Here is a 13,057-nt window from a genome sequence, read left to right as displayed (position 1 = left end):
TTTCACCCGCCATATTATATAATGTTGTAAAAAGTGAACTAGAATCGGTATTCCAGGGGTGGATCGGTTCGTCATCGCTGTGCACGGTTGACAGTTGTGTGCTCGTGAGGAACAATTATTTTATGGCGGTGCACGCGCACCGTACTAGGAAAGATTTCTCGCGCAGGATCTGGGCCGTATATTTTGACAGTTACGATGCGAGTTTAACGATCGGGATTAATTTTTATGGGGCGTCGCGGAATGAGACGAGATGCTGTTGCCGCTCCTGCGTACCTCGGGGTGAAATTCCTCAACGATGTTTTGCCACTTTATTCCAAACTAACTTTAAAATCCTCGCTCGCCACAGCAGGACCTGAACAGCCAGAACTACGTAAAATTAGTCCTCAAGGTCAAAAGTCACCAGGTCAAGGACCTGGACAGCCAAAATCACGGAGCGCTTGTCCTGGAAGTCGAGTTTCACCAGGTAGCGGACCTGGAGCGCAGAAACTACGGAGCGCTTGTCCTGGAAGTCGAGTTTCACCAGGTAGCGGACCTGGAGCGCAGAAACTACGGAGCGCTTGTCCTGGAAGTCGAGTTTCACCAGGTAGCGGACCTGGAGCGCAGAAACTACGGAGCGCTTGTCCTGGAAGTCGAGTTTCACCAGGTAGCGGACCTGGAGCGCAGAAACTACGGAGCGCTTGTCCTGGAAGTCGAGTTTCACCAGGTAGCGGACCTGGAGCGCAGAAACTACGGAGCGCTTGTCCTGGAAGTCGAGTTTCACCAGGTAGCGGACCTGGAGCGCAGAAACTACGGAGCGCTTGTCCTGGAAGTCGAGTTTCACCAGGTAGCGGACCTGGAGCGCAGAAACTACGGAGCGCTTGTCCTGGAAGTCGAGTTTCACCAGGTAGCGGACCTGGAGCGCAGAAACTACGGAGCGCTTGTCCTGGAAGTCGAGTTTCACCAGGTAGCGGACCTGGAGCGCAGAAACTACGGAGCGCTTGTCCTGGAAGTCGAGTTTCACCAGGTAGCGGACCTGGAGCGCAGAAACTACGGAGCGCTTGTCCTGGAAGTCGAGTTTCACCAGGTAGTGGACCCGGAGTGCAGGAACCACGGGGATAGAGAACCCGGTACTCGAAATCTGCGGAGCGCGATTCTCATACGTCCGCTCTACTGCGCGGTTGATTCCAGACTGAGGAATTCGGCTAGCTGATTTTCGTCTATATAGATCGAAGACGTCAAGAAAAAAAAAAATTTGGGTGACGTCACTTTCTGAACATCCGAACATCCAAACTTTGGTTTGTCACTTTGATACTATGTATGATTTTATAAAGCGGTACCTTAAGTCTACTACATACCGCGCACGAACCTTGCAATATCATTCTAAAATGGAATTTCTGTGAATTAATGATTTTATTGCTGGAATAGAATAATTCTTCAATAGCTGTAACAACTCTCCGTGCTGCAGAGCTCGAGGTCATACCGCGCTTCTTGATTTCTCAATCACTTCGCAACTTTTTCTTCAGCTTTTTCTACACAATCTTCAATGTGGACGGAATTTCTCGTTCTCGAAATGGGCCAGCGTGAGAATCTCGTGCAGTCGGTACACGATTGAATTCTCTGATCCCACTGGGTTAAGAATTAGAGGAAAAAATGGAAAGGAAAAAAAATAAAAAAAAAAAACAACAGCCATGTGCGTCGGCAGGATTTTGTATAGGTGGGACAGAGGGAGTCCGGCGCGTTTCGCCCCTTTCGAATCAGGGTGTATAACCCAGAAAAGCAACGAACCTTATAAAACCCTTGTGGAATCTTGGCTGTCGATTTTAATCTCTGCCAAGGGAATTTCAGATTTTTGGAAATTCAATATACCTCTACGTGGACGCAGGCGTCGATCGACGCGGGGCCTTATTATTGTCGGCCTTGTGCCTGCAATGACACGAGGCAGAAAAAGGCTTTTGTTGTGCGCCGAACGAGTTTCCTCCGTTCGCGATAGGGGAATCCTTTCAAAGGGACTTTCACTCATTCGTTTGTTCACCCGGCATACGTGTTTGAAAATATTTATCAGCCCTTCGATCTCGTTCGGTCCAAATATTGATTCACGGTTAACTTCCTTCCGCGGAACAATTGTTCAAATTGTGCTTCAGAGCTCGGAGTTTAGCGCTTCGGTGTCCAAAAACCGAGTAATTCGGATGGCAGGACGCGCGTTCCTGGTTCCTGACGAGCTGTAACGAAGTTAACGATCCACCGTGCACATCAGCTAAATTTTGTTTAGTTTTGTTTGTTTATTACCTTGCTTTTTTATCCTAGGTTAAAAAGGCGTGCTCCGTTCAATTAATTATACCACATATCCGTGGGGATGAATTTATGAATTATATATTACATATATACACCAAACAACCCTGTAGCGCGGCTTCTGGCAAAGCCGCGAATGGATATCGCTCGCAGGCGTTCGAAGGATGGTTAATTTTATAATATCGAGTGTGTCTAACCCGATTCATTCCAACTAACCCTGTATATTCGATTACCCGAATTATGCACGGCTGCGTTGTCTAAGTGGATGCCGCCGTTTGAGATCGTCGCCGGCCACGCGTATCCGCCCTTCAAACGATTCGTAATCCCATCACTGTGGCGCATTGATTCCACGGCCACCTAGGCATTCCACCGACGCAAAAACAATATGCCACAAACAAACCAGCCAATACTCGTCTCTACGATTGTTTCACGGTCCAGCTTACCCACTTGATTACGTGGGAACCAGACGCCCAAGTTTCCTGGATCATTCTCCATATTCCACGTGGACAAAGTCAAGCCGATATGTTGGTAGGTGCCCGGTGGGATTAAAACGATAGTGTTAGGTAATCGTTTTATCATTACCCGCGTGCTGTTTGCTCACGTTGTATTATATTGACGAAACTGGAAGAGGATATAATAATGGTATACAAGACAGCCAAAACACACAGGATACGGGCATTCGCGTATAATTCTCTCTCTCCGCGTGAAAGTAATCGGGGACGGTGTGAAATTTTACCTTCAATTTAAAGCGGATACAGGATAGAATGAACGTGCAATCGTAGAGTTATGAAAGTGCAGAATGCGCGGTTAATCGATTTTATATAGAAATGTTCTTTCGTGACATGTACACGTTTTTCTTTCAGAAATCAATTCTGACCAACTTAATTATTACGTAAACGCGAATGTGAATATAATGGTGGAGCTACGTTTCTGAAATTATTTTAGCCTTTCACTGAAGTATTAAAGCTAAGCATCTGTTGAATATATCTATATATCTATACCTGAGAGAATTTAGACCTCGGAGTGAAATCTACCTGTTGATATGTTGGCTAGGTAGCACCTGCGGGGGATAGGGGGATGTTTTTTTTTCGGGAGGGACGGTGGGATTGGAAGACTAGGTTGCACAACGGTGAGAGGCATTCCGTACAATGGGTGCGTTCGGGTTTTTCATTCCGATTTCCGAGGTTTGACGAAAAAATCGGTATAACACGGTATAAGGGCTTTCGAGAATCACCCCCTGACTATATAACTGGCGGACGAACGGAATGGGGTAAAATTTCCGTGGTGCACAAAGGCTTCTTGCGCTTTGGATTTCACGTACGGAGTATAATAAGGATTCTTCAGCCTTTCTTTGTGGACGCGAAAAATTCGGTACTTTGCTTCACCCACGCGATAGTCCTTCGAGGGCGGCGAGAGAATAGCGAACTGGGTCCTCCAGCCGTGGGATAATAACGAAGGTAAATGTTAAAAAAAACTGCCAACAGCTGTTCCGCTTCCGCGGTCAACTGGAACGAAATCGGCGACGGAGCGAAGGAGCTTTGGTCGAAGCGCTTAAGCCCCGCGTTCGGTTTGTCAATTGAGAAACGCGATTCGTCGATCTGTTGCACCTACCGGTCGTCGGGCCGCCATTAAAGTCGCGGTTTCCTGACCAGACCTGGACCTTCGCTGAGGCCACCGGAGACTGATGGAATGCGCGGGTCGTGTCCGGTGCTAATTGCCGGCGTGCCGCCATGTTTTTGTCCTCGGTAGTCGGCGGCCAGTCGCATCAATCCGATCGCCGCTCTCGAGGCAAAAGAAACCGATTTTGCCAAAATCGTTCGGCCGTCGAGACGCGAGCGCCGCGGCAGCACCTGGCGGTGATCTCGCCCTCTGCGCCGTGGAGACGTCTTCGACGGCATTCCTTGTTATACTCTGCAAGAGAAACCGGAACGCATTCGTGTAAACTCCGCGATCGAGTTCTCCGTATGCCGCGTCTTCGTACTTGTCGAGGCTTTCCCTTGTCACTCTTCCCCCATTAACTTTTGTTCGTCAACGCCTCGTTAATCCCAGATGATGCCGCTTCTCCTCGCACCGTGCCGACCCCGTGTCGCTTGAGAATTGGACCACCCCTTCGATTAGATGCTTCTTTCACTAAATGCCGCGTGTACGTCAACGCCAGCGACTGCGGCTCCGAGTCTGCTTGCCATTCTTTAATCGCCTGTTGGCTTTTCGTTTTTTTCGAAGATTGTAATTACCGCTGCACGTCTCGACAGTCGAACAATACGGACTGGCTCTTTGACATCGCCCCTTCACTTTGTTCACGGCACGAAAAATTACTAGTTGTTCCCTGTCTTGTGAAAATAATATCTTCGGATTTAGGGCCAAAAGTGTTCTGATCTTGTCTATTTTTCTTGTTTATGGGATACTACCATGAGCGGAGAATGTGACCGTCCAATTACTCCATCCTTGTTGAAACCAGGAGCAGTTTGTTCGGTGCCTGTAGTTGAGCTTCCACATAGGACATCATGCTGATTGACGTAACTTCGACATCGACGAGCTGCGAGATTTAGAGTTGGTCGCGAGGATGTCACGCAGGTGGAAAAAAGTGGAAGCAGATCGCAGACAGGAAATTGCGATAAATAAACGGATCTTGCAACTTTTGAGGATTCCAAGTACCGGAAGTTTAACGTGGGCGAGCGCGGGCGTAGAACAGAAGCCAGAGTGGGAAGCGAGAAACCAAAGTCAATGAGAGACTCTCGTGAGATGAATAAAAGATGTCCGAGTACAGTTCAGTGGATGTGAGAATCGCGTCATCGAGGATATCAACTGTTGCGACTGGTAAAGAAAAGGAGAGGAGGAAGAAAATAAAAGGCACGAAGAAGAAGAAGAAGAGTACAAAAAAAAAAAAGAAAAAAAAAATAGGAGAAGAAAAACGTCGAGTCGAGGGATGTGAGCTGGGACTAGGAGAAAAAATACATATAGTTATATAAACTCTCGACCGGCGATGCATTCTGGCCGCTGCTGGTGGCACGACCGAACCTCGTTAATAACACTTCGTATTGGCTTTCTGTGCCAGCTCGATAAAAAAAAAAGAGGCACAGCCAAAAACAGGAAACAGACTTCAGCCTGGCAGACGGAGCATAACGCGGCCTCCGTTCGTCAGTCAAAGAGTTCCATTCATCGGCAGGGACGAGGCTTGCGGCGAACTTCAGTCACCCGCGGACACGTGTGCCCCCGGGGCTTCTGACTGCATTGTAAATGGGGATTTATGCTCTTTCGGCGACTGTACCGGCTTGTTTTAACCTATCGAACTGTACCACACGCCTAATTATGCTCCCACTCAAGTGGCTGCTGCTGCTGCTGCTCTTCGTTTGCTTACTATTAATAATAATTAACTGCAGACCGGGTGGATAAACAGCAATAGTACCTACCTATAATTTACCCTTGCAGCTGAGTGGGTTTTTTGTCAAATATTTTGAGAGCGTTTCCTGAACTACGGATTTGGTATACACGAATATCGCCCTCTTGAGGCTGCACTCACTAAATCTTCTGGCCCAACGCATCTCAACTTGAAGAGTATTCTTTTATCAAGTGTAGATCTCGCAGCAGCGTGAGCGAAATGCCGCAAAACGTGTCCGCCTCGTCGAAGAAACGAGGTGCAGAAACCTTTGGGTAAGTTGAAAAAACGAGTTAAAATTACACAATTGCTCTCACGGCGTTCGTCGACTCCATTTTTGGCCGCTACCGCATTACGTGCAGTGGCATATACGAGTACATACATAGGTAGACGGACGTATCCTACACAGGTAGGACATTCTCGAACGAGGTACACAAACTGATAATTGACATTCTGACACGCCCGGGACGGGCGCGGTTGACATTGACTTCGAGGATGGCACCAGTCTGCTCGGCAGCGTTTCTCGGACAAAAGGACACTCCGCGTCAATTGACGGCTGGCTCTTTTATCTGTATGCATCGAGCACGGTTCTTTGGGTTCGTATCTCAGTTGCCTCCTCCGCGAGAGCGAGACGTCTGGACGGACAGGCGACCGAGACGCCGAGCGACAATGGCTGCGTTGTGGTTATATCAACCTTTCTATCAACGAACCGTGCATTTATAATTCCTTCCCTCCCCCGTCCCCCTTACGCCAACTCACGTACCCCCGTCAAAGGTCCACCGCGTTCGCGTTGTCCCTTCGTACTTAGCGCCGCCGTCCGCGGTGTACAATGGTGAGATTGGAATTAGTTTCTGGCAACTGGTACGGGGACTTTTATTGGGTCCTATAAACCGAAAGCTCGCATCCGTGGGCCCCGCGCTACCGTAGATAAGGATTAAGATCCCGTGAAAAAGGCGCGGGCTGGTAGTTCTAGCCGGCAGGAATTTATTGGTAGCCGGGTTGTGGGAGGGAAGCTGGCGCAGGTCCGTGTCCGTACCTTCGAGCGGATCCTCGGACCCGCTACGATGGATTTGAATTAAATATACACACGCACACGCATAGCCGTGTGTAAGCGTTTTATCCGCGTGGGCGGATCACGGCTCTCCGCTTACTCGCGGCTTCTGTATTAACTCTTAACACACGTGGGCAACTGCGACAAGCCTCGGTTCTAATGAGCGGATCACGCGCTCCAAGGTGCGACATGGCATCCTGTATCCTCGGCGAATGCGTGTCCGGAGTCGTTGACATTACTAGACAGCACAACTAGCTTGCGAATTATAACCGCGTTCGCTGTCTCGTGTCCGATGTTGCATCTTTACTCTATGAGCCGACTACTTTTATAGAATTAGAAATAAACCGCAGTGCTGGCTTACTGCCATTCGTCGTTTTGTTGTCACCAATTTTTGGCTTATCGCCTCATTCTGCAGGAAATAGGCGAACAAAATGGATTTCGACGTAACGCTTACGACATTTCGTTTCGAAAATACGTGACTTCAGTTTGAGAGATGAGGTTGTTTCGACGAGACTTGAAGCATGCATTATTGAAAAGCAGGTCACCGAGATCAACTGAAACCCGTGAGCGTGAAATAAAGTTTTAGACATTAACCCTTCAACGGCTATTGTAGCATATCATCTACACGTGCGAAACAGTTGTTTCTTAAAATATCTTCCTTAATTTCGATCTGAAAGTTCTGAAATAATTTGAAAAATAGTAACGCATTCTAAAGAAAGTTTTCACTGAATAACTTCGCTTCGAAAACACCATTTTTGAAAGGTGTAATTTTTCAAACCTTCTGATTGAGAAAAATTTGACGCGGTTCAGAGAAATGATTTTTTTCAACGGGAAAGAGGCTTGGCCGTTAAAGGGTTAGCAGTGGACCTGAGACATATCGTCAGGCGACTAAATATCGAGGTTCAAATATGGTCATCCTAAAACCGTAGACGCGAGTTTCTCCCGATGAAGTGATGCCCGGACGTGGTTAGCCTGTGACCTTTTCCACGATGGAATAAGAGGAAGAAATATAGAGAGGGAGAAAGAGAGGGAGAGAGAAGGAGAAAGCAGGGAGTGATTTCTCAATGTCTCACGATACGCCAGCACATCGAGGCAGGTGATCGCTTATTGAGAGAAGACGTAAAACCGACCTTCCACGTCTTCGCGGTAGTTCGGCGGAGGTTACCGTAGTAGAAGGGCTTGGGGTATCTCTCTTCACGTCCATCAGATGCATATTGAATCACGAGAGGACGTTGAGGGTCCATTGTTGTCCTCGCATTTGAGTGCTCTCTCCGGGTCCGCCACTCGGCCTTCGTCTTTTGCCTGCCCGAGCCGGGGATTGTTCTTCAGGGAGTGAAAAGTGATAGAATGTCTCTCGTCTCGGCGCGTAGCGATCGTTCGGTCTTGTTTTCTCCGTCTCCGCTTCAAGCACCTACGTAGACTTTTATTCGTCGCTCCGGTTCGGGATTATTAGACATCTTCACTCGCCTCCTCGCAGCTCACCACGTGGATAGACACTCGCGTTAACGCACGCCGAAGAGGCCCTGGTCTCCGGGGCCGGAGGGCAACGTTCCGCTGTAAATTAGGGCTAATTAAGTCCCGAGGGAAACCCGCGGCGGGAAAACGTTAGGCCTGCGCATACTGGGTGGGAGGTTCTTGGGGTCTGGTAGGATTCCCAGAAACTTGGAGAATATTAGGGTAAAGATGTAGGCGGAGGGCGACTCCGAGGTCGGATGTTCACGTGTGCCATGCCGCTCGCCACGTGTGACTTTCGAATTAGAATCCTTTCGGAAGACGAACGCCGCCCGCACCACGCGCCTATTCCAGCCAACGCGAGAACTGAAGAGCCAAAGTGGTGCGACTTGTTTTTATTTCCTCGTTCCTGGTTATATTCCGCGGAATCTTGTCGAAGCGACCCGTTTCCTTCCCTTGTCCTTCGGATCTTCCGCACCGGTTTAATCCGCGTAATGAACAAATACTGGCCAACGCGTGATTATATAATACCAATCGAACGGCTTGTTGCGCAGGTAACAAACCTTGAGTTACTCTCACGATAAGATATTCTGTCAATCTTACGGCCCGTTACGTCAACTCGATTCAGAGCTTACAAGTAGTTACTTATCAAATGAGTCAGCGATCGGAATATCTCAGGCGGAAAAGAAATCGAATTCACGTTTCAGGGAGTGTCGCTTACGTGCTGAGCGGAATGCAAATGAAAATAATTCGAAGCATTGTGTCAAGAAATAACAGCACAAGCTCTATATTCGATGCACCGCGGGTGTTAAAATCTTTTACGCTTCATTCCGCAACCTGTCTAATCCTCCAATCGTCACTCGGATTGCTTGAATATAACGTTACGCCTGAAAGTTTTCAATTTGTTTTATTTTTAAGACAAGATTGGATCGAACGAACCTTGGAATTAACAGTTGATCGGCAACCTTCCTCGTACGTATTCTTAATATTGAGACGCGGTATGAACGCCGCTTAAGCTCTTAGGCAATCTCGCGATGGTGGACGTGCAGCACTGTATAGGTTGTTGATTGTTCGGGCATATTTCGTCACCTCATCACCGTCTTCGTACCCATACGTATTGTAATATGCAGCCGATTGAAACAATGGACGTTGCAGTGGATTCCAGCACGATTCCCGTTCCCACCACTTTGTCTCGCGCGAACGTCTGGACAACACACAATAGCCGACAGCCTCGAAAGGACGTTCGACATCTCCGCGATCCTCCTGCCGTATTGCATGCACGTACCCGCCGTATTTCCCACAAGATAATGTTACCCAGGAATTTCATTGTCAAGGAGATGATGATTCAGGCTCTCCGCAATGCTTCTCGTTCGATTCTTCACGCTATTCATTCAGTTTCGCGGTGTGACGGAAATCTTTAACGGACATATAAATGTCATCTCAAGTTCGTGTTACGTCTACCGGACGGTGTAAGATATCGGTGCAGTCAAGTGCATTCTCGTATTCTTACTTCCAGGCCACCAGAGATCGGGAAAGGCATCGACATCGCCGAAGGAAAAGATCTTTTCAGTCGTCGGGATTTGGATCCTGGGATGAAAGAAGTCGGCGTTGAATCCGATACATCGAAAATCAATACCAGAACCGAGAAGAGCGTTTAAATTCCGAGTTTTAATTGAAGAGCTGGATATCGTTAGACCGAAGAGGATACCGTGGTGTTCCACGAACCAAATTTAACAACCCCCCCCCCCTCTCATCCTCCGCGCATATAAGGAGCATCCGATGCAGGCACCGAATAGCTTGGCCGTCCAGACCTAAGCTTATTTGTTTTCTTTAATTGGTTTCCGATGTTCCGTTTGACCAGCGGGCTGCTCACGTCGTTCGGAATCCTTCAAAGAAATATAAGTAATTTTAAGTTCGCGCGGTGTCGACCGGTACAACGTCTTATCGGCAATTCAATCGCCGGAAAAATTCAAGCCCGTGTCAACGCTAAAGAGAAATAGGTGTAAATATGCCGGGAATAATTAAACTCTCCGGGGATCGGGGACCAGTATAGTAAAACACTCCGAAGGGACCAAGATATCGCCCTTTATTCATTCAATGAAGCGCTGCGTCCCGATCCTTTTCGTCCTGCCCCTTGCACGCCGTTCGATCCTCCACCCCATTGCGGCGGTATTTTACACCCTTCCTTAGCGAACGAGATGTGAAAGGGGTGGGTTCATGGTTAGATTTGTTAAACCGCATCGGACTCAAATGAATATTGGATTTGGGAAGGTCCGAGTTTTTCCAGTTTCTAATCCGACCTGGATTTTCAAAGATTCGGAAAAAAGAGCGAACCTCGAGACGATCTAGCATTCTGCAGGATGACGAGCCCGGAGCGCAGGCAGCAGTCCGAGCTACTCGGGGGAAAGGATAGAATAGGAATAAACTAATTTGTTGTGCCCGGAGCGGTCATCCTCGATCCTTGATCGTATACGCGGGCAGGGGATTCTCCGAGTCATGGTTCGGAGCTGCGGAGAGTTTTCGACCGCGGTTACAAGATTGATTCTAAATTGATTCGCCCGCGGGGCACCGCGCGGCGCACTTAGACGCAAGGCATTTGTTAATAGCTGGCCGCGTGCGTGTATTACGTTCTAGAATCTTTCCCCGCATTAAAAAGTTACGCTTCGATGATAGCTCGAGCCGGGTATCTCGCCTACTACCCGGATCGCATCCCGCTGCAGGCTGCCTAGGCACCGGCTAACCTGGGGCGTAATAACCCAGCGACAAAAAGTCACTTTTCAGCTAGACGTTACGTCCGTATAATGTTACCTCTGCAGTTACACCGCGGGTTTGTGTATTTATTTTCATACGTTATTACCGAAACTGCCCCCTCGCGCGTAGGCAGGTGTATGGCCGTGTAACGCGCTGCTCTCTCTCTCGCTCTCCCTTCCATTCTCTCTCTCAAAATAGGTAGGTGGGTAGACGGTACACACGCCCAAAAACCACTATGGGCCCGGCTATCTTCGGCACAACCCGAGTCGAAACCCAGTCGTGTCAAGCCGCCACGAAACTCGTTATTGCTGGGGGGCAGACAAAGATGCTTTCGTTCGAGGGGACCGAGGAACGTTCGTAAGAATATTGTGGCGCCTCCGCAGACGCGGGGTTAACAACGAAAACGGTAGGTACCTTCCTACACGTACGTATACCGTATACACACATCCTATCCCTCTCGTCTAAGCCCATGGAAAACGAAGCATTCATTGAAAAATTACTCACGGTGTTTTACGAGGTTCCGCCAGTACACGCATCATCGAGAGAGTGCCTGGATGGAGTTACGCCGGAAGACTTCACAAGGTCCCTCTGCAAACATCACGGTTCCGCTCCAGTAGGTGTAATGGTTGTGAAACGGTGCTCGTTCCCTCGAATTCTGGCGCACCGTATACATTCGTTCTTAACTGCAGGAAGCTAGGCTGAAACACTGCGCGACCTGACTTGCGGAGACAGCCGATTGCGCGCCCTCGTTTCGATCCGCGAGACGAATCCAGGGAAGTGAAAAAGAACAGAGGCTGTTTTTGCGGTCGATTTTGAAAATACCTCGCGAGTGTCTGGCCAATTGATAATCGGTTGAGTCGCATCGGGAGAGTCGTAGTTTCTGCTCCTGAAAAACATTTTCGTTACAGGTATTCGGGAGGGCCGTGAGGAACGATAGGATACGATGTATGAGGTACCCGGCTAGCCCGAGGAAGCGAATGCTGGATACGGAGACAAAGCCGAAGTTGGAAGATGATATCACATGGTTTACGATGTTTCCTTGGATGCTTTATGCCCCCGTGGACCATTCGACGTTTCTTCGAGTTGATATAGCAATATGCAGATGTTCGTCGTGATGAAATATCCCTCCGGGTTCTTGCCGCATGGTGGATACCAGCCTCTTCAGTCTCACCGTGCCATGGTCGGGCAGTCGGACAGGCACGTCCTTCGTTCCAGACCTCGAAGACTCCCCGCATATAACCGTTCGTTCAATTCTTCTTTCCGAGTTACGTTGACGCGGGCAAACGCGACCGCCACGCCATGTATCTCTGACATTTCACAGAAGGAACGAGAAGCGGGGAAAAGGAGGAAGAAAAGGAGCGATTAAATTATATCTTACTATTGTCCGTATCGTTGTCTTGTCTACCGAGGATGGCTGCAGCGACGTTCGACGGCTCCCGCATTACGGAGCGCCGATGGAAAAATCTGAGAGCAGCTTCGAGACGCGCGGCGCAATCTACTTCCGGAATATCTTTCTACGGAATTCGAATGCATTACAATCTATTCTCGATATCGGATAAGAGACCGAGGTTAAAAAAATATAAGCAGAAGAAGGACGAATGGGAGGAAAAGGGGGATTCGCGCTGTTCACGGGCGCGTTTGATTTTCATGAATGCACGTTTATTATACGCCGCAGGATCGATTCCTGCATCCGACGTGCCGCGGACTCGATATTCAGGTGACGTTTAATCGGAATCGGACCGGCACGGCAGACGGTATTTGAAAGTTAAAGTAGCGCCGAGTCCGCTTCTGGACTCGTTTTCGTGACCACGATAGAGTATTCAGATGCATTTCTTCTCGATATACCGAATGCCCGGGCATCAATCCACCTTGACATGCAAATATTCCGACGGGAGGGGGTGGGGAAAAAAAGGTAAGGAGGAATGAATGAAAAAGCGAGGAAAAAGAAAAACAGAAAAATCTCTTTTAGCATACGAACGTCGTTACAATTAATCACGGAACAACGGCGGGCGTCCAACAACCGGAGTCACAATTTGTTACGGCTGACAGTTTCGGAGCCGGATTCGTCGTCGATACGTTTTTGTCTCCAAGAGCTTTAACCGTCGGCGATAAATACTCTTCTGCAGCTGCATTATACGTATATATGTACGTACCAAGTT

General features: G+C 48.6%; 1 long non-coding RNA gene across 1 annotated transcript; it reads right to left on the bottom strand.

Moving 5' to 3' along the window:
- Positions 1 to 9,950: 9,950 nt before the first annotated feature.
- On the bottom strand, positions 9,951 to 12,378 carry LOC124292882. Its single transcript, XR_006902832.1, has 3 exons — positions 11,855 to 12,378; positions 11,403 to 11,784; positions 9,951 to 10,033 (listed from the first exon to the last, which is right to left on the bottom strand). It is a non-coding gene; the product is annotated as an uncharacterized LOC124292882 (long non-coding RNA).
- Between the last annotated feature and the right edge of the window lie 679 nt (positions 12,379 to 13,057).

This window comes from Neodiprion lecontei, chromosome 2 (genome assembly GCF_021901455.1).
Source record: "Neodiprion lecontei isolate iyNeoLeco1 chromosome 2, iyNeoLeco1.1, whole genome shotgun sequence".
NCBI lineage: Eukaryota > Metazoa > Arthropoda > Insecta > Hymenoptera > Diprionidae > Neodiprion > Neodiprion lecontei.
This window is presented reverse-complemented; position numbering and strand designations above follow the sequence as displayed.